General features: G+C 41.7%; 1 protein-coding gene across 4 annotated transcripts in view; it reads left to right on the top strand.

Moving 5' to 3' along the window:
* The window catches only part of LOC119654321 (interaptin-like), an 85,909-nt gene that overhangs the window by 52,452 nt on the left and 14,739 nt on the right, over positions 1-18,718 (top strand). The window lies entirely within an intron of this gene.

Raw genomic sequence — 18,718 nt, 5'->3', positions numbered from 1 at the left:
GAATGCCAAGGTAGGATCTAACAATACCTTGCTCGGACTCGTAATATGAATGGTGGGGGGTCTGCCGATTTCTGTAGCTTCCACTACCTCATTATCGCTGGTAATGTGTTGTTTGAATTGGCTTCTGAGTAAATATTCTCTAAATCAAAAGGTGATTGGTAAATTAAATTATGTGTAATTTTGTTTCAAATAAAATAATTTAATAAGAAAACTACATGTAGTTTTTCTTCATTTAAAATATATTTTAAAGATTTAAAAACGACAATTTCCAGTGCTTGCGTAAAGAGCGGATGTTATTACAAATTCGTGACGAAAATTTGACTCTGAAGGAATTGTTAGTGGATACCGAATGCGACTTCAGAATTTTAGAGAGGAGATATGCCAGCGTATCACAAAAGGTAAGAAAATTACTACTCATACTAAAAATCTAATTTGTTATCCCATGGCTGATCTAATCTTCAACTAATCTAAGGATCCAATAAAAAACCTATTAAAGACGGAAATGTTTCTATTTGAGTTTGGTGATTGTATCAAGAAATAGCAATTGTTCGCTACAAAACGGTAACCTTCTTTCACCTCAATTACAGGATAGGCATTCAATTTTACAGAAAGTTCTAGATTTCTGTTTGGTACGAAATCTAATATCCAATAATAATCACATCAAGATATCGTAACACATCTATTTTAAATCGATTATGTTAAATTTCGTGATATCCGATTGTTTCTCAAACTCCTCCTTGGTGTGCAATCAAGTCAGCACGAATTGAATGTAGGAAAGATACCGAGTATTAGCATGGAAGATACGGGGAATCGGTTCTGTTTGTAAATATAATACAACCTTCAGCGGCGTTTGATATTACATAGGGGCGTCAGCTCAATCTGCTGTATTACTTGGTTATAAGGAAGTAATGTATGGAAATCAATGAGTATATTTGTACGATAAGTTACAAATGGAAATTCAGGCTAACTTGATAAATGAACGGTGTTTTTTATGGAGGACTTGTGAAGTATTCATGAATTTCGCTTCTGTTCAGGAACTATCCAGAAATTTGCTAGGTGCTTTGCACTATTCAGTAGATAGGAGCTTGAATTTTGATTTATCTAGAATATTTTCCTAATCGATTTTTAGCTCACATCTATTTGGAATAAAGAGCACAGTGTGACAGGAAGTTGGGGAAATTCTTACCTCAACCTCCACCAAAATCATTGTAGTAACTTTCGATGAGGACCAAAATAATAATCTATCATGACTTGCGTAACTAGATAGTTAATCTACATGTTATTTGGCAAATACGAGGTCAATGTTGTCTGTTTATTGTTTATTTTGTTCCGCAGACAGTCGTGTTTATCGTCTTATGAATGCAAAGGACTTTGCCAAAGGACTGATTATTCTCGCATTCACATTGAAATGAACATACGTATGTATTATGTCTATATTTCAACAGCCATATGTGCGTCTGTTCTATCAAACATGTCGAAGGTTTTGCTAGATTTCTAAAGGCTTCTAAGCTTGTATGTACACAAACCCCTCATACAGGCCAAGTGCTAAGGTTGCCACCATTCTTTATGTTATTTTGATATGTCGTCTCGTGACTTTCATGCCTGCTCCTTACACCCAATCGACTTTTACGATTGTATCATAGTTTTTTAGACTCCCTGCAGCCAATTTCTTATTTCCAATCCTTACTTTCCTTCCGTCAATTGGCTTGTTCACTGTCGAAAGAAAGGAAAGTTGATATTTGAGGATTGCAGACAGGAAAATATCTAGCAGGCATTCGTATATGAAATTGTGTGAAGGGAAATAGTGTCGTGTTTATGTCTATTATCCTGCACAGAGTATGAATGAAAGTAGCATTAGAGACTGAAGTTGAGGAATATATACATATATAGTAAGGCTGCAGCTGGGAATATAGTATCTTCGTTTTCTTACTATCCATACTTTATTCGTGTAAGTTGGTAACATACATAAGTAATGTTTGCTTCTTTATAGGAATTCCGAGTTTTGTGCATTGTGAGATTCTTCGATTTTCGCTTAGTTCAGTAGGTTAAGTGTTCGCGAAGAATTTGGGTCGATGATTGGTAGACAACTAGTCCAACTTAATTCAGTTTTCTTCTATCTTATTCCTAAGGCTATTTTCAATATCTTCTATTGTTTCCAAAGTTTTCGCATCCCATACTCATTGCCTTGAGTTCCTCGTGTTCAAATATCTTTTTTAAAGTGAAAGTCAAAAAGCCCATAAAATATACATTTTATACTAAATTATCTATTGAAAAGTGTAACAAGTGCTCCGTATAAAACTTTTCGGAAAACGTGTTCAGTGAAGCTAATAAAACTTTTTAACCACGTGAAATCACGTCACGTCACTGCCTATTGTTTGGCAAATTAAGTTATAAACAGATGCAATAAATATTTACGGTGTTCTAACAACTTCGTGGAGTCGCAGGATAAAATTGTAATACTAAAGATTGGTGAAGAGGGTAGGGTGTATTGTAGAATGTTTGAATGAAATTTCTGATGACTTTGGAACAACGGTTTTGATTGCAAGGATCGATAAATTGAATTGGATTTTAATTGCAGATATAATTATAATCTAAATATTTTTCCACTTGAATGCATTTTTTAAGGTTTTGTTTGCAAAACAAAACCTTACTCAAATCGGTTAAATGTCTGTCTGTCCGTCTGTCTTTCTTTTGGAGGTGGAAATCTTCAAAAGACTCTGGCCTGGGCACGCCAGAGTGTGGGATTGTTATACCCACTAAAACCACCCCCGACTTCCCCTTACCCCGTGGAACCACCTTTAGGTATTACATCACGGGGCGGAGTTGGCTTACTTTAGCTAGGTCTCCTTCCGTTTACCCGCGGGGTTCATAACCGAGCCTTCTTCACTTCTTCTGCTTTTCGCACTTTATTCTGGATTATAGCGGTCATAGAATTGATCGCATCCCAGTCTTCCTGACAGGCTACCATTCTTCGGACAAAAGTTTCCAGTGATAGCACTTCACCTAGAGTTTCCTCTAGGTTCCTCTTTTCTTCCACGAACCTAGGACACTGGACGTGCGCTGGATCCTCTGGGACCCCGTCGCAGTTTGGATAATTAGGCGAGGTGTCCAATTTAAACTTGTACAGGCATTGACGGTATCCTCCATGGCCGGTGAGAAACTGGGTGAGATTATAATTGATCTTTCGATGCTTTCTCTCCAGCCACTCCCGGATGGAAGGGATCAACCTGTAAGTCTAACGACCCTTTTCTGACTGGTCCCATCGCTGCCGCCATCTGCTTATAGATCTCTCCCTTTCGGCTTTTTTCACCTGAGATAAGGGAGAGATGGACCTGGTGTTATAAATGTTCATCATTTCGGTTGCCAGGATGTCAATCGCATCATTCCCGAGATGACGAACGCTGCATCGTCTGAGACGATCCTGAAGGCAGAACACACCCTTAAGGATGTTCTTCTGTAAACCGTACTCAGTTTATATGTATTGCCTAGAACCTGCAGTGCTTTTCCCCAAACTAGGCCTGCATACAGCATGATAGAGCTCACCACCCTGGCTATGAGCAGCCTGCAAGCATGCCGGGGGCCTCCTATGTTCGGCATCATCCTTGCCAGAGCCATACTCGTGGTGGTTGCTCTTTTACAAGTATGCTCTATGTGCTGCTTAAAACTAAGTCCTCCGTCTATCATCATCCCCAAGTCCGTCTGTCTGTCTGTCTGTCACAAGTACTTTTCTCAGAAACGCCTATACCGATTGACAGGAAATTTGGTGACAACGTGGGAACTGTGGACCCCCAGACATGCAGTGAGTGATATTCTTCTACGTTGAATGTAAGGGGAGGGGGGGTGTCCCCATACATGCATAATAAAAGCAGGGTGTAAAATTTTTTTTCACTGAATGTAGTCATGTGGTGTATCAAATGAAAGGTCTCAATTAGTACGTTTCGAAGCCGGTATTAGTTTTCAGATTTGTTAGAAAAGCGGGAAGTGGGGGGGGGGGTTGGAAAGGGGTGATTTCTTTAACGGACCCATTCTCAGAAACTACCCAACCGAAAAATCTTAAAAAAATCATGAAGCTGCCTCTATATGGTGCCCAGGCCTCAAAATACTTTCCATATCGATATTTGTTCAAATTAAGTTAATAATAGTATATTGCCATATTTTTGGGAAAATTGAGTAAGACCCCCCCCCCCCCCCCTAGGTTTATTCCAGAGTTATAGACCTTGGTAGTAGTATAAAATATAATATGGAGCATATTATCCCCAAGCTTGATGAAAATCGTGCTATTAGTAACAAAGTTACAGTAGCTCAAAGTTGGCTTTACCGTGTAAATTTACAACCCGAAGTACTAATTCTGACATGCTAAATGCATATACAAATGGGACAGTTCTACACTCAAATATACTTACAGAAGAAGCTAACAAAAGCACCCAGCATCCGGTTTTCCGACAGTGTTAGTGTTAAACATTTTTAATTGGAATTTTAAAATAAGAATCCCAAACAACTTAAATATTGGTTTTTTTAAGTTGGCCTTTACTGAAGGGTGTAACCAATAGCTTATAAGTAAACTGTTTCCAAATTCTGTATATTCGTAAAAACTGTAGAAGAAGATTCAAAAGAATCAACATTACCTAACCCGAGGGAACATATATACCAATATATACAAACGATAGATTATGGTTTTGATTTCAAACCTCTAAAAAATATTTTTGTCAAATACGTCACATATACGTCTGATGATAAAATGGTCGCACCTGCAAATGAAAGTAGGCTAAAATAATATTATTATATGCATCTTTCTTTTCTGATTAAGATAAGTTTCTGTCTGTGGTATTCGCTCCGAAAATTTGAATTAGGATTTTACGTTGACCTTATTTTGAATCTGAGCGTAATTGTCCGGTATTTCTAGCAATTAAATTATTTGGAATAATTAATACTTGCTTTTTTCTATTCGCTAGTGCTATCTATTGGTCTTGCAAACATCGATATTTCGGGAACCATTTCTTCCCTTCATCAGTGCTAACAAGTCTCCAGTCTCAAGGATAACACTAGCGAATAGAAAAAAGCAACGTCTAATATTTTCAAATTATTCTGAATCTATAGGATTATTATAAGGTACTTAGGATCTCTCAAGGACTTTCGATGCCATTGGTCTCCAGCAAATCTGTTCATCTTAGGTTGACTTCAGAGACGTAGATAGAAAATTCTGGTTCATGTTGGTAAGCATGCATTTTAGGATTTTCCTCTACCTGTCACACAAAATGAAGAAACAAGTCGGGAAACCGGAAGCTTCACGCTTCAGGTATAAAAAGTTTTGTGTTTCCCTTTGTAAGGGGCATACCGCAGTTCACCATTGGCTGATAGCATTGACTCGAGATATTTAAATTGTTTAGCGCTGTCAGCTGCAGTAACCTGCCCAGAATTGAGCCAATTGAATATCTCGGGTCAATACTATCAGCCAATGGAGGACTGTGTAATGAAAATGCTTCACGCGTTAATGTGAGCTGGATGAAGCGGCATTCCAGAACTGATGTTCTTTGTGATCGACGTATCAACGAACGTCTCAAATCTAAAATTTAGCGCAATGTCGTCCGTCCTGTCGCTCTCTATGGTTCTGAGTGTGGGGCGAATATAGGAGACAATGAACGGCGTCTTGCGGTAATGGAGACGAAGATGTTGCGTTGGACTAGTGGCGTGATACGTTTTGACCACATCGTGCAGCGATCGTGGAAAAGTTGCGAGAAAGGCGCCTTCGATGGTATGGTCATGTTTTTCGGGCTCACGAGAATTCACTTGCCAATATTGGTCTGAACATCGAAGTCAACGGTAAACGACCAAAAGGCCGGCCGAAACATCAATGGCTTGATACGCTGGATGGGGATTTAAAAGCCTCGAAATTCCATCCACATCAGATATTTGATAAAATAAAATGGCGAAACCGATCACGACGAGCTGACGCCCCTTGTGAATGGGGCAAAGGCTGAAGAAAACAAGAAGATGTGAGGAGCGACGAGCGCATGACAGCTCCGTCTCACATAGTTAAAAATTCCATTGCCCTCTAGCTTTCAGAAAGCTATTTACATAAATCATTTGATGGAAAGTCCTGTATTGATAACAGCCAACCTCACACGCTTCAGATTCGGAGTTTAATATTATTAGTAAATATGAAGAATTTAACCTACAACAGATACAAAAAAGGGCCAGGGAGAAGTAAATTCTTCATGAATGGAATTTTAATATTTCATTCGAATGTTGATTATTTTCATTAATTATGACGTCAGCACCTTATTTGCATGACTTATCATCATCATCAACGGCGTAACAACCGGTATCCGGCCTAGGTCTGTCTTAAGAAGGAACTCCAGACATCCCGGTTTTGCGCCGAGGTCCATCAATTCGATATCCCTAAAAGCTGTCTGGCGTCCTGACTTCCGCCATCGCTCCATCTTAGGCAGGGTCTGTCTCGTCTTCTTTTTCTACCATAGATATTGCCCTTATAGACTTTCCGGGTGGATCCATACGGATTAAGTGACCCGCCACCGTAACCTATTGAGCCGGATTTTATCCACAACCTGACGGTCATGGTATCGCTCATAGATTTCGTCATTATGTAGGCTACGGAATCGTCCATCCTCATGTAGGGGGCCAAAAATTCCTCGGAGGATTCTTCTCTCAAACGCAGTCCAGAGTTCCCAATTTTTATTGCTAAGAACCCAAGTTTCCGAGGAATACATGAGGACTGGCAAGATCATAGTCGTGAACAGTAAGAGCTTTGACCCTGTGGTGAGACGTTTCGAGCGGAACAGTCTTTGTAAGCTGAAATAGGCTCTGTTGACTGACAACAACCGTGCGCGGATTTCATCATCGTAGTTGTTATCGGTTGTGATTTTCGACCCTAGATAGGAGAAATTGTCAACGGTCTCAAAGTTGTATTCTCCTATCCATATTCTTCCTGTTTGACCAGTGCGGTTTGATGTTGTTGGTTGGTTCGTCTTCGGTGCTGACGTTGCCACCATATATTTTGTCTTGCCTTCATTGATGTGTAGCCCAACATCTCGCGCCGCCTGCTCGATCTGGATGAGAGCAGTTTGTACGTCTCGGGTGGTTCTCCCCATGATGTCGACATCGTCAGAATAGGCCAGTAGTTGGGTGGACTTAAAGAGGATCGTACCTCTTGCGTTTACATAAGCATCACAGATCACTTTCTCGAGGGCCCTTTTGAAGAGGACTCATGATAGGGCATCCCCTTGTCGTAGACCGTTGTTGATGTGGAATGGTCTTGAGAGTGATCCTTCTGCTTTTATCTGGCCTCGTACATTGGTCAAGGTCAGTCTAGGCAGTCTTATTAGTTTCTTCGGAATACCAAATTCTCTCATGGTCGTGTACAGTTTTACCCTTGCTTTGCTATCATAGGCGGCTTTAAAGTCGATGAACAGATGGTGTAACTGTCCATATTCCAACAGTTTTTCCATCGCCTGCCGTAGAGAGAAAATTTGATCTGTTGCTGATTTGGCTGGAGTGAAGCCTCTTTGGTATGGGCCAATGATGTTCTGAGCGTATGGGGCTATCCGGCCTAGCAAGATAGTGGAGAATATCTTATAGATTGTACTCAGCAGCGTAATACCTCTATAATTGCTGCACTGTGTGATATCTCCCTTTTTATGTATGAGACAGATAATGTCTCGTTGCCAATCGTCAGGCATTGATTTGTTATCCCAAACCTTGAGCACAAGTTGATGAACCACTTGGTGTAACTGGTCGCCTCCATATTTAACCAATTCGGCTGTAATTCCATCGGCTCCTGGCGACTTTTAGCCGATGAATTGCACAGACTGTTTCTCGTAAACTTGGTGGGGGCAGTATTTATCCGTCGTCTTCAGTTGGCGGGACCTCCAACTCGCCGATGTTCTGGTTGTTCAGTAGCTCATCATTGCTTCAATATGCCCATTCTGTTGGAAATCAGATTTCCCTCTTTGTTTCGGTAGGATGAGCATCGAGGTGTATAAGGCTTCATTCTGCTAACTTGTTGGTAAAACTTCCGCGCGTGGTGCGATTGCTCCCTGTACTTTTCGAGTTCACGGACTTGTCGGTTCTGCCAGGCTTCTTTTTTCCGTCGTTGAAGTCGCTTTTCCGCTCGATGGAGTTCGTGATAAGTCTCTGCGCGTGCCCGCGTTCTTTGAGGATGCAACATTACTCGGTATGCAGCATTCTTCCGTTCCGTTGCTAGCTTACATTCATCGTCAAACCAGCCGTTCCGACTCCTTTTGCGGCTGGGGCCAAGTATGTTTGTGGCCGTATCCATGATAATGTTCTTCAGGTGATTGTGAAGATCATTTGTTGATGCTTCGTCTCCGGTCCTCTATTGACTGCGGTTATTGCGGCATCCATTTCCCTCTTATAGGTTTCGCGGAAGGCTGTGTTGTAGATAGTGAAGCTATCTACAACACAGCCACAGTGTTAACTCTCACCTGATTGTCAGAGGGAATTCTAGGTGGTATTGTTATTCGAGCTCGGAGCACCATGCCAACGAGATAGTGATCCGAGTCTATATTGGCCCCCCTATATGTTCTGACATCCATCAAGGCTGAGAGGTGGCGGCGTTCGATCAACACATGGTCAATTTGGTTGAAAGTGGTCCCGTCTGGAGAGGCCCATGTATGTTTGTGGACCGCTTTCCGCGCAAACCAGGTACTTCCAACATCCATTTCATGTAATACAACTAACTGGACAATGCGGAATCTGCTATCATTGGTATCCCTATGTAAGCTATGGGACTCAACCTATCGCCTGAATACTAGCTCCGTCCTTACTTGACTGTTGAAATCTCCAAGTATGATTTTGATATCATACTTGGGGCAGGTTTCGAGTGTCCGCTCAACTGCCTCGTAGAAGGTATCCTTCTCCGACTCTACAGTCTCCTCTGTTAATGAGGCTCATATTTCTAAACTTGCCTCGCAAGCGCAGAGTGCATAGCCGTTCGCTTATGTTTTTAAAGCCGATAACAGCAGGTTTCATTTTTTGGCTGACTAAGAAACCTACTCCGAGCACATGGTTTACTGGATGGCCACTATAACATATGGTGTAGCGGCTCTTCTCCAGGAAACCGGTCCCTGTCCAACACATCTCCTGTAACGTTGTTACATCGGCCCTATATTGAGACAGGGCATCGGCTAGCTGCTGATCAGCTTCATCTCTGTACAGGAAGCGCGCGTTCCATGAGAAAATGTGGAAATCGTTATTCCCTTGTCGTCGTCGGATCCGTCGTTGTATAATCCCTCCAGTCCGAGGCTCCTGTTGTGGCTTCGTAACAAATTGTTTTCCATGTAGAGTTGACAGCCCTACCCAGCCCCCAACCTGGAGGACCAGTTGGTACAATTTGTCCGGTTTTTAGGCACGGGAGACTCGCCTTCATCCTTCTCCGTCTGCAGTTCCTCGTTAAGAGAGAGCTCCCAGCAGTCACCATGTGGAGGTGGAGATAGGGTTTGGTAGTAGAGCGGTTGGTGTTGGTTCAGCAGGCGTTTCCCATATTTTATGCTCCATAAAAGCTGGGAACCCTATACCACCCTTTGACCATCACATGATTGCATGATTGCTTCCTTAAAAGTATTATTTTTGTCAATCTTCATCTTTAACAAGCCATTTTTTCCGACAGTCCTGGGGGATTACAGCCATGTCCTTTTTAACCCATTCTTTGGTTATGTATAGTCTTGATAGCTTCGATGTAAAGGCTGCGCTTAGTCATGATAGTGTTTCCAATCTTTTCTTGTCCAAAGATAAGCAGCACATCTTTGTTGCTCTCGTATTGATTTTGAGCAAAATCCTTTTCTGCTCTTTGCAAAGAGGTACTGATAACCTCAAAGGTGAAAATACCTGCCTAACAGAGCATTACTTTACCACAGGTCTTCTGCTTTTACTCTAATAGTAGCTGACAGTTTCGTCCAGAGCAGAGGCGACTCTTTAAAGCTTGTCCCACCATTGCGATGCGATTTGTTCTACTTATGTTGATTCGTAAGGATAATCTGCCTATGAATCATATCATCAACACAATCAGAACCTGAGTATAGATAATTACTTTTGCTTGTCGGTTGAGTTGATACTAACATAACTCAACATACGCTTAATGCCGAACTGTACCAGTTTTTCAGTTGCCTATACCTATCTATTCACTCCTTTCTAGAATATGTCTGTACTACACCAGCCTGACTTTGCCGACTCTCTTCCTTTGGTTGATATGCCAATACAATCTGTACCAAGATTAATTTAATTCTCTGTTTAATTTGTGAAATCAATAGATAAATAATATGCATAAAAGTAATAAGTTTTGATTTTTAACAAGGTTAGTCTTTCACTTATTCAATATTTCATCATCTCGAAGTTCAAACTAACGTATAACTTTCGAAAAACGACCAACTAGAACCTTTTGTCCTTAAAACTAATAAATGGAAAATTCTATAATGCTCTGTTACTCATGACTGAGGTTACCCATGAACTATGTAAATTATTTCATGTCGAAATGAGAGAGCCCAAGTAAAACATCAAAAGTTTCACCCCATTTATCACGAATTATATTCTCACTTACTTGTCATTAGCCGCATTTATCTTCGATTTGCATTCCGAATAGCAACTTTTCAACCCTTCATTTTCAATGCTCAAATAAATGTTAACATCTTCACCTACTTCGCATCTATTATATATATGTTTATATACGAGTACATACGTAAAATGTTGCGGTATTCTTACTTGGAAAAACATTTACCAAGCTACCACGCAAAAATATGCTTTCCTAGAGGATTATTTTTGTCATAAGTTAGAGAAAGGGGTGATATTATCATAGAGTTATGATAGAGTTTAATATGGATCCTAACAGGTAATTTTTGCTGCTCTAGATAGATATAATTTATTCTGACACCTGGAATGCTATTAGTACTGGAGTTTGTACGGTGTTAGCAAAGTGGAAAGGTAGAATGTTGTGAGAATATTCCAAAGGAAGAGTAAAAGTAATTAATCGCACATTATGCAATGTATATTTTAGTTTGTGTTCATGGGCATATATTTATGCCAATTTTTATAGTACATTACCACTAAGCGCCAAATCAACAGCTTCTGAAAAATCTTTGCAAAATATCCTGACTCAGACGATAACCAAGGAATATCCGATTTGGAGGACCATTTGGCTTTCCTGTATACGTTCACATTTGCCACTACTCAAGTCTCAAATTGCTAACTATGAAACTGTTCTTTGATTAAACATTTCCTCGATTGTCCTTTGCAGGCACATTCCGTGAACTTGTAATGATTACCCAGATCTGATCAAAAACTGGATTGTACCTTCCATGTGGACATTAATCATAATGTCAATGTAAGGTATAGGTCATATGAGTGCGCCCATCGGTACGGATATGCTCTCTTCCTCGAATTGGGAACTTTACATTCTTCAAAACTCTTGACTACTTTGCCAGTATTTATAGACCTTAGGGCCTATTATTACCTTGATAGGGTTACATTTACTTATCATCTTACTTTAATATAATTTTCCGAGGAGCGTGTAACCTGCGTTGATCACTGAGTCCTCTCATCTGTTTCGAGGTTTGCCTGGTGGTCGTTTACCATCCACTTTATTCGTTTTGAGAATGATGGGGTCCTAAGTCCGCTTTACCTTTGAGTAACCACCGAGATATTCTTCTGTCGTCCATATGCTCTAGATGGTCTGCAACCGTCAGCTTTTGAATAATAATATGAATGCCAGTTCCTTGTATAATAGGTACAACTCACTGTTGTATCTCAGTCGTCATCCGCCGCTCACCACACCGAGCCTAATATTCTCCCGAGGAGTCGACGTTCGAAAGCGTTGATTTTTTGATCTGCTGCCTGGTTCTTTGGTTCATGATCCGCATAATATAGGGAAGGCCGACTCAAACTTTTGTACATTGTGAACTTTTTTTTCTAGCAGCAATTGGCAACACGAGGTGACATCTTTTGTTGGCAAGGATAATCCACGTGTCGACTTCGTCTATCTAGTTGTTGTCCTTTGTAGTCGTACCTAAGTACATAAAAGAGTTTACTTGTAATCGCTCGCTTTTTAGGCCAATTTTCTTCGTCACTTCATTAAGCTTCACCAGTATCTATTTCGTGCTCTCTTTCGATTTTGCCAAGATATTTATTTTGTCCCCATAACCCACTATCTGAGGTGATAATACACGGAAGCGTGCGTTTAAAGCCACTGGCATCTTTCGGATTATGCACTTCAAAACGCCTTGCTTCAATCCGAAGTCTGTGGAGTTAGTTAGTTTTATATCTTTATTTGAGCGCTGACTCATTGACATACTGACTTTTCACCCTGGAATGCTACCGACCACCAAAACCAACAATACTTTTTGAGAACGGTTCGAGCTTTCTTGGGATTAACGTTGACATCACTTTGTAACATGTAACATACAAGCAACGATATCCCTCTATATTTCTCGCAGCAAACTTTGTCACCCTTTTTATAAACAGAACAAATGACACTTTGCCAATTGTCCCGCGTGGTTTCCTTAGACCAAGTAATATTTGCGAGCTGATTCGTCGCCATGCCCACATTCCTTGCCTTTGGTAGCCCCGCAGGTATTCTGTTGAAAGCCGCTGCTTTGTTTTTTCTTGGCGTTTTTACTGAATTCATCACTGAAGGTAGCGTGATACGCCATCTGCTCCTTCGATATACGGAGATTGTGTTGTGGCATTAAGTAATTCATCGAAATATTGGTCCTATTGATTTTTTATCTGTTACTTATCTTCAATAAGATTCTCTACTGCCACCCTGTTAAATATGGTTTTAGGATCTGCTGGTGTGGTTTTTTTCACTAAGTAGTAAGCGGTTCTTAAATTGCGCCTTTTAAAGTTGTCGCTCAATCTGCAGACCTCGTCAGTTATAGGCGTGCGCTTCGCTTTTCTGTATTTGTCTCGTATGGCTCTAGTGTGTCGCATTTGATATTGTTTGTATGCACTGTTGGTCAAATCAATCATTTCTTTTGCGCTGAGATTCGTGTCCGGCGGTTTCCTTTGCAGAGTCTTGATGGCGTCTTTTCGCTGCCCCACTTCACATCAACGCTAACGGCTTCCTGGTGTCTTTTCAGGTTCTGCAAGATTTGTTTTTCTACGTGCTTCCATGCCATTTCTTCTTGCTGAAATTTGTCAGTACTGAACCTGATGTCTAGAATGAGCTTGCTGTTCGCATTATTCGGTATGAGCGCACGTCAAAGATGTTAGATGCATGTTTCTTAATGAGGGCGGGATTAATCTGATTGAACGTCATCCCATGTGGTGCACCCCATGTTCCTTTTTGGTTCCTCATAATCACCGGTATTCGGTCTAAGCCTGCCTTAATAAGGAACCCCAGACACCCCGTTTTTACGCCGAGGTCATCAATTCGATATCCCTAAAAGCTGTCTGGCGCCCTTGCCTACGCCATCGTTCCATCTCAGAGTCTGTCTCGTCTTCCTTCTTTGGATGCTGCAGTGTGGCAAACAAGTTGATGAAATTGTCATGTTTCCGTTACACGCGAATCTAATAAGTCTACCAGTAATTGCACGTTGTACTAGTTCTTTTCAATTCTTTGCGTTGAAATCGCCGACGAATATCGTGGTTCGATGGCAGTGAGTCAAGGCGACTACCAAATTCTTTTTTTACTGAGTTGTCCTTGTTCCTCGGTGGAGCATGTAATTAGCCGAACGTTGAAAAGTTTAATTTTCACTCAAAGTGCACCGATTCCTTCGTTGATCTGTTTTAAGAGTGCCATTTTGCGGGCGATATTCGTTCTGATTATAGCCTTGTTTCCGCTTTTGAAAATAATGTGCGTTCAAATACGTCATTGGACCATAATTTCGTGTCCTGGACCACCAACACATCTTTTTTAAACTTTTCAACTTGTTCAGTACACGTTCGAAGTTCGAAGCGTGCAGTTCTTTTCACATTCCTCCAGTCCCATTGTATTTCCAATCGGATCCGAGGTTCGGTTTTGGGTATCTCACTATCATCAACGTCATTTTGGTAAGCACTTTATTGCCCCCCAACCGAAGATTGCTCATCTTCGGGGCCAGTACGGGCAATACAAACTGCATTGATAATTCGTCAAACAGGCAAATAATATTCGCGTGGGTTTGATTGGGCTCGTATTCGCCGGTCGTGGTCACTTTAGAAGTTGTTCAAAAAGTTCACATTGAAATATCATGTTCCCCTGTTATTACAAGCAAAGTACCAAGCAGGCTATCAGGACCTTAAAATCAATGACTTGCTTGTTCAACACACTGTTGTCATCTGTACGAACAACTCTCGGGATAATCGCAGAGTTGCTTCATAAACTACTTAAACTGGTGAGGAGTCAAGATCCTCTTTGAAGTTATATTGTAGCAGTAATAAGACAGTGGGGGGTCGCTCGATCTCTCCATTAGAGGCCGGATGATAGGGTGTCTGTCGGGTTGGTTTAAATCCGAGTAGCTTACTCAATGAGTGAAATAAAATCGATGCAAATCGTGTGTTGACAAATGGTGTTCCGTAATGGGGTATCGAATCGGTGTGGATAGCGCAAGTGATGGTTCAAGCTGGTTGGTCCGGAATTGGAATGGTTTCAGGCCAACGAGAAAATCAATACAGCATGGTTGAACATTGCCGTCTAACGATTTTGGACGTTGATCAGACATCCCGAACAGTTGAAGGACGTTTATGTACATGTACGGGACCAGAATCGCATATCGCGATGCATGTTCGGTCAGGGCAATTGTTTTTCATTAATTTCTAAGTGGCTTCACTACTGTGGAGAGTACAATGATTATATGTACCGAAAATGGTTTTACACAGTGTTTCTAGAACGAACGTCTAATCGCTCTAGTGGACGCGTCGCTGTAAACCGAATGATTATCCAGTGTAACTGGAAGCAGCTACACAGACGCTGAACCGGAAGAGAGGATATTTTGCAGCTCAGTATCCTTGATTTACTCCTCAGTTGGGAGTCGACGTACGCCCAATCTTCGTTATGAACTGCGAGATGGACGACAGTTGTTTGTTCTGAGTGTGGGAAGCCTTGTAGATTTTCTGGTGAAAAGCGCAAACCAACAATGGCTTACGATCGGTTTTCACCACGAAGTCGATGTCAGAATATGTCGAAATGGTAAATACTGGTATATAAGGCGAGAATCTCACGGTCGATAGTGCTATATGCTGCTTTCAGTATAAGTCAGTTTGCACTGGTAAAAAGGGAGATGCAGGCGAGTCTCCCGTGCCTAAAAAGGGGACAAATTGTACCAACTCGTCCTCCAGGTTGAGGGTTGGGTAGGGCTGACCACCCTACACGGAAAACCGACGTTACGAAGCCACGGAAGGAGCCTCGGATAGGATGCACTTTACAACGACGAACCCGGCAACGACAACGGAATAACGATTTGCGCATTTACTTATGGAATGTGCGCTCCCTGCACAGAGTTGGAGTTGCCAAGCAGCTAACCGATACCCTGTCCCATCATAGGGCTATTGTGAAAGCGTTGCGGGAAATGCGTTCGACAGGGACCGGTCTCCTGGAGAAGAGAAAAGGTCTGTGGACCCGAAAAGTACAGGGAGCAACATGGCCGGGTGCAGAAGTTTTACCAACAAGTCAGTAGGATGAAACCTTATACAGCTCGATGCTCATCCTGCCGTGGCAAGGAGGGAAATCTGATTTCCGACAGAAGGGGCATATTGGAGCGATAGGTTGAGTACTTGAATGAGCTACTGTAAAACGAGAATATCGGCGAGTTGGAGGTCCTGCCAATTGGAGACGACGGAGAAAGACTGCCACCACCAAGAATAGAAGAAACAGTCCGTGTAATTCATCGACTTAAAAATCATAAGTCGCCAGGAGCCGATGGAATTACAGCCGAATTGATTAAATATGGAGGCGACCAATTACACCAAGTGGTTTAACAACTTATGTTCAAGGTGTGAGACAGCAAATCAATGACTGACGACTGACAAGGATGGATTGCCTGTTTCATACATAAAAAGGGGGATATCACAGAGTGCTGCAATTAAAGAGGTATCACGTTGCAGAGTGCGATCTATAAGATATTCTCCGCTACTTTGCTAGCCCAGAGTGCCATCTATAAGATATTCTCCGCTACCTTGCTAGGCCGGATAGCCCCATACGCCCAGAACATCATTGCCCCATATTCCCATATCATAAGAGCCTTCACTCCAGGCAAATCGGCAACATATCAGATTTTCTAAATGCGGCAAATGATGGAAAAACGGTTAGAATATGGACATCAGTTGCACCATATTTTCATCGACTTTAAAGCCGCCTATGATAGCATAGCCAGGGTAAAACTTTACATGGCCAGTATCCCGGCGAAATTAATAAGGCTGACTAGGCTGACCCTGACCAATGTGCGAGGTCAGAAAAAAGCAGCAGCATCACTCTCGAGACCATTCAGGATCAACAACGGTCTAAGACAAGCGGACGCCCTATCATTCATCCTCTTCAGCCTGGCCCTGATTGTGATTCAGTGATACAGACGTAAATGCGAGAGGTATAAATCCTCTTTAAGTCCACCCAACTATTGGCCTACGTTGACGATATTGACATTATAGGAAGTACAGCCCGAGATGTACAGTCTACCTTCATGCAATGCAATTATAAAGACAAGGCAAAGTGCATGATGACAAAGTCAGCGCCAAAAACCAAATCACGAACAACATCAAACCGTACTGGTCAAACGGGAAGAATAAAGATAGGAGACTAGAGCTTTGAGACCGTTGAAAATTTTTCCTATCTAGGACCACATCACAAGCGATAACAGCTATGACGGTGAAATCCGCGCACGGTTGTTGTCAGCCAACAGAGCCTATTTCCGATTACAAAAACTGTTCCGCTCGAAACGTCTCACCATAGGGTCAAAGATCTTATTGTATAAGACAATGATTTTGCCAGTCCTTATGTATTCCTCGGAAATCTGGGTTCTTAGCAAAAAAAATTGCAAACTCTTACCAGCGTTCAAAAGAAGAATCCTTCAAAGAATTTTTGGTCCTCTACATGAGAATGAACTATTCCGTGTACATAACGACGAAATCTATGAGCGATACCACGACCGTCTGGTTGTAGATAAAACACGGAACAACAGGTTGCGGTGGGTGGGTCACTTGACCCACATGGATGACGATGATCCAGCCCCCGGAGAGTCTATAAGGGCAAGATCTATGGTAGAAAAAGAAGACGAGGCAGACTCTGCCTAAGATAGAGCGACGAATCGAATTGGTGGATCTCGGCGCAAAATCGGGGTGTCTGGAGTTCCTTACTAAGGCAGGCCTAGACCGGATACCGGCTGTTGCGCCGTTGTTCATGATGAAAAAGGGAGATGCAGCCATCTGCCTTCGCGCTTTTGCTCCAGTGCCACACCAACTGCTACGTTTGGTTGCATCCGTGACTGGTCGGAATAAATACACTGTGCTGGTTGATGAGATATCTGAGATATTTCTGGAATATATATTGTGCTGTTCGCTCAAATATCAGCCGAAAGTGTAACAAGTGCTGTTCCGCGTTCTCCGATGCAGCCCAAATATTATCGACATAGAAAACGTAGAGATCAAGGCCTTGTAATATGTCGTTCATAAAGCGTTGTAAAAACTGGACGTTTCGCAGTCCGATCGTCATGACTGTGAACTCGTATAAGCCGAATCGAGTGACCATAGTGGGAATGGCCAACTTGCAACTTGGATCTGGCGGTAAGCCCTTAACAAGTCGATTTTCGAAAAGATTGTGTTCCCAGCCGGGCCGGTTTCGATGTGGTGTCTATTAGTCGTTTGTAATTAGCGCAACAACCGCGATCCTCCATCTTTAGGTACGGTCTTTTTAGGAACCAAATTCAAAGAGCTTACCCAATCACTTTCCGACGGTCCACTAAAATCTTTCTGCATCTAATTTTGCAACAGCCTTCAGCAGCGTGAGTTGTCGGGCTTTCTTGGCTACGGGAGGGCTAGAGGTTTCGATGTGGTGATAAACACCGCTCTTTGCTCTTGTTTCGGCGACCGTGTTCGGGAATCCTCACAGAAGGTCATGGTAACATGAAACGCCTCCGAATGACAAACTCCTGGAGTAGCTGTCAGCACATGCAACGTCTCTGGAGGATTTTATGGTCTTTATGGTGGGATTTTCCTTCCACCTTGGTGGATTTAGGGGTATATAGTGCTTCGCACCTTGTTATCGTTTTTATCCTATATTTAATGGTGATTTTAATGATGATTTTCACCGAATCAAATACTTTCTGGACTGTTTGCGAACTTGCTCAACATGCAGCTGGTTGACCCAACTATTTTGAAGAGCTTTCGTGAACGGTCTGTATGTTTGTAAGTTTGTTTGTACTTCCTTTCATCAGTGAGTTCACCATTTTTTGGAAGAATCATTCTTTTTTCTGTTGATGTAGGGTATGTTCGATCATTAAAGAAGGTAACCAGCGTGTAATTAAACATGTATAAACTATATTTGAACAGTTTGTTCATAATTTTGTCTGGTCCTGACACTTTGCGCATTCAGAATTGTCTTGCCCAAGAGGTATTAGAGTAACAATTTATTTTTATAATGAATCAGTTCGCTTGAATACGAATGTACGAATAAATTCAGTTAAAATGCGAAAGGAACTTCTTTCATTTTATATTTTGACTTCGTGGCAAATCAAATGTTAAAAATGTTTCATTACAATTAAAACTAGTATTTCAAAATGAA

Source organism: Hermetia illucens, chromosome 1 (genome assembly GCF_905115235.1).
Source record: "Hermetia illucens chromosome 1, iHerIll2.2.curated.20191125, whole genome shotgun sequence".
NCBI lineage: Eukaryota > Metazoa > Arthropoda > Insecta > Diptera > Stratiomyidae > Hermetia > Hermetia illucens.
This window is presented reverse-complemented; position numbering and strand designations above follow the sequence as displayed.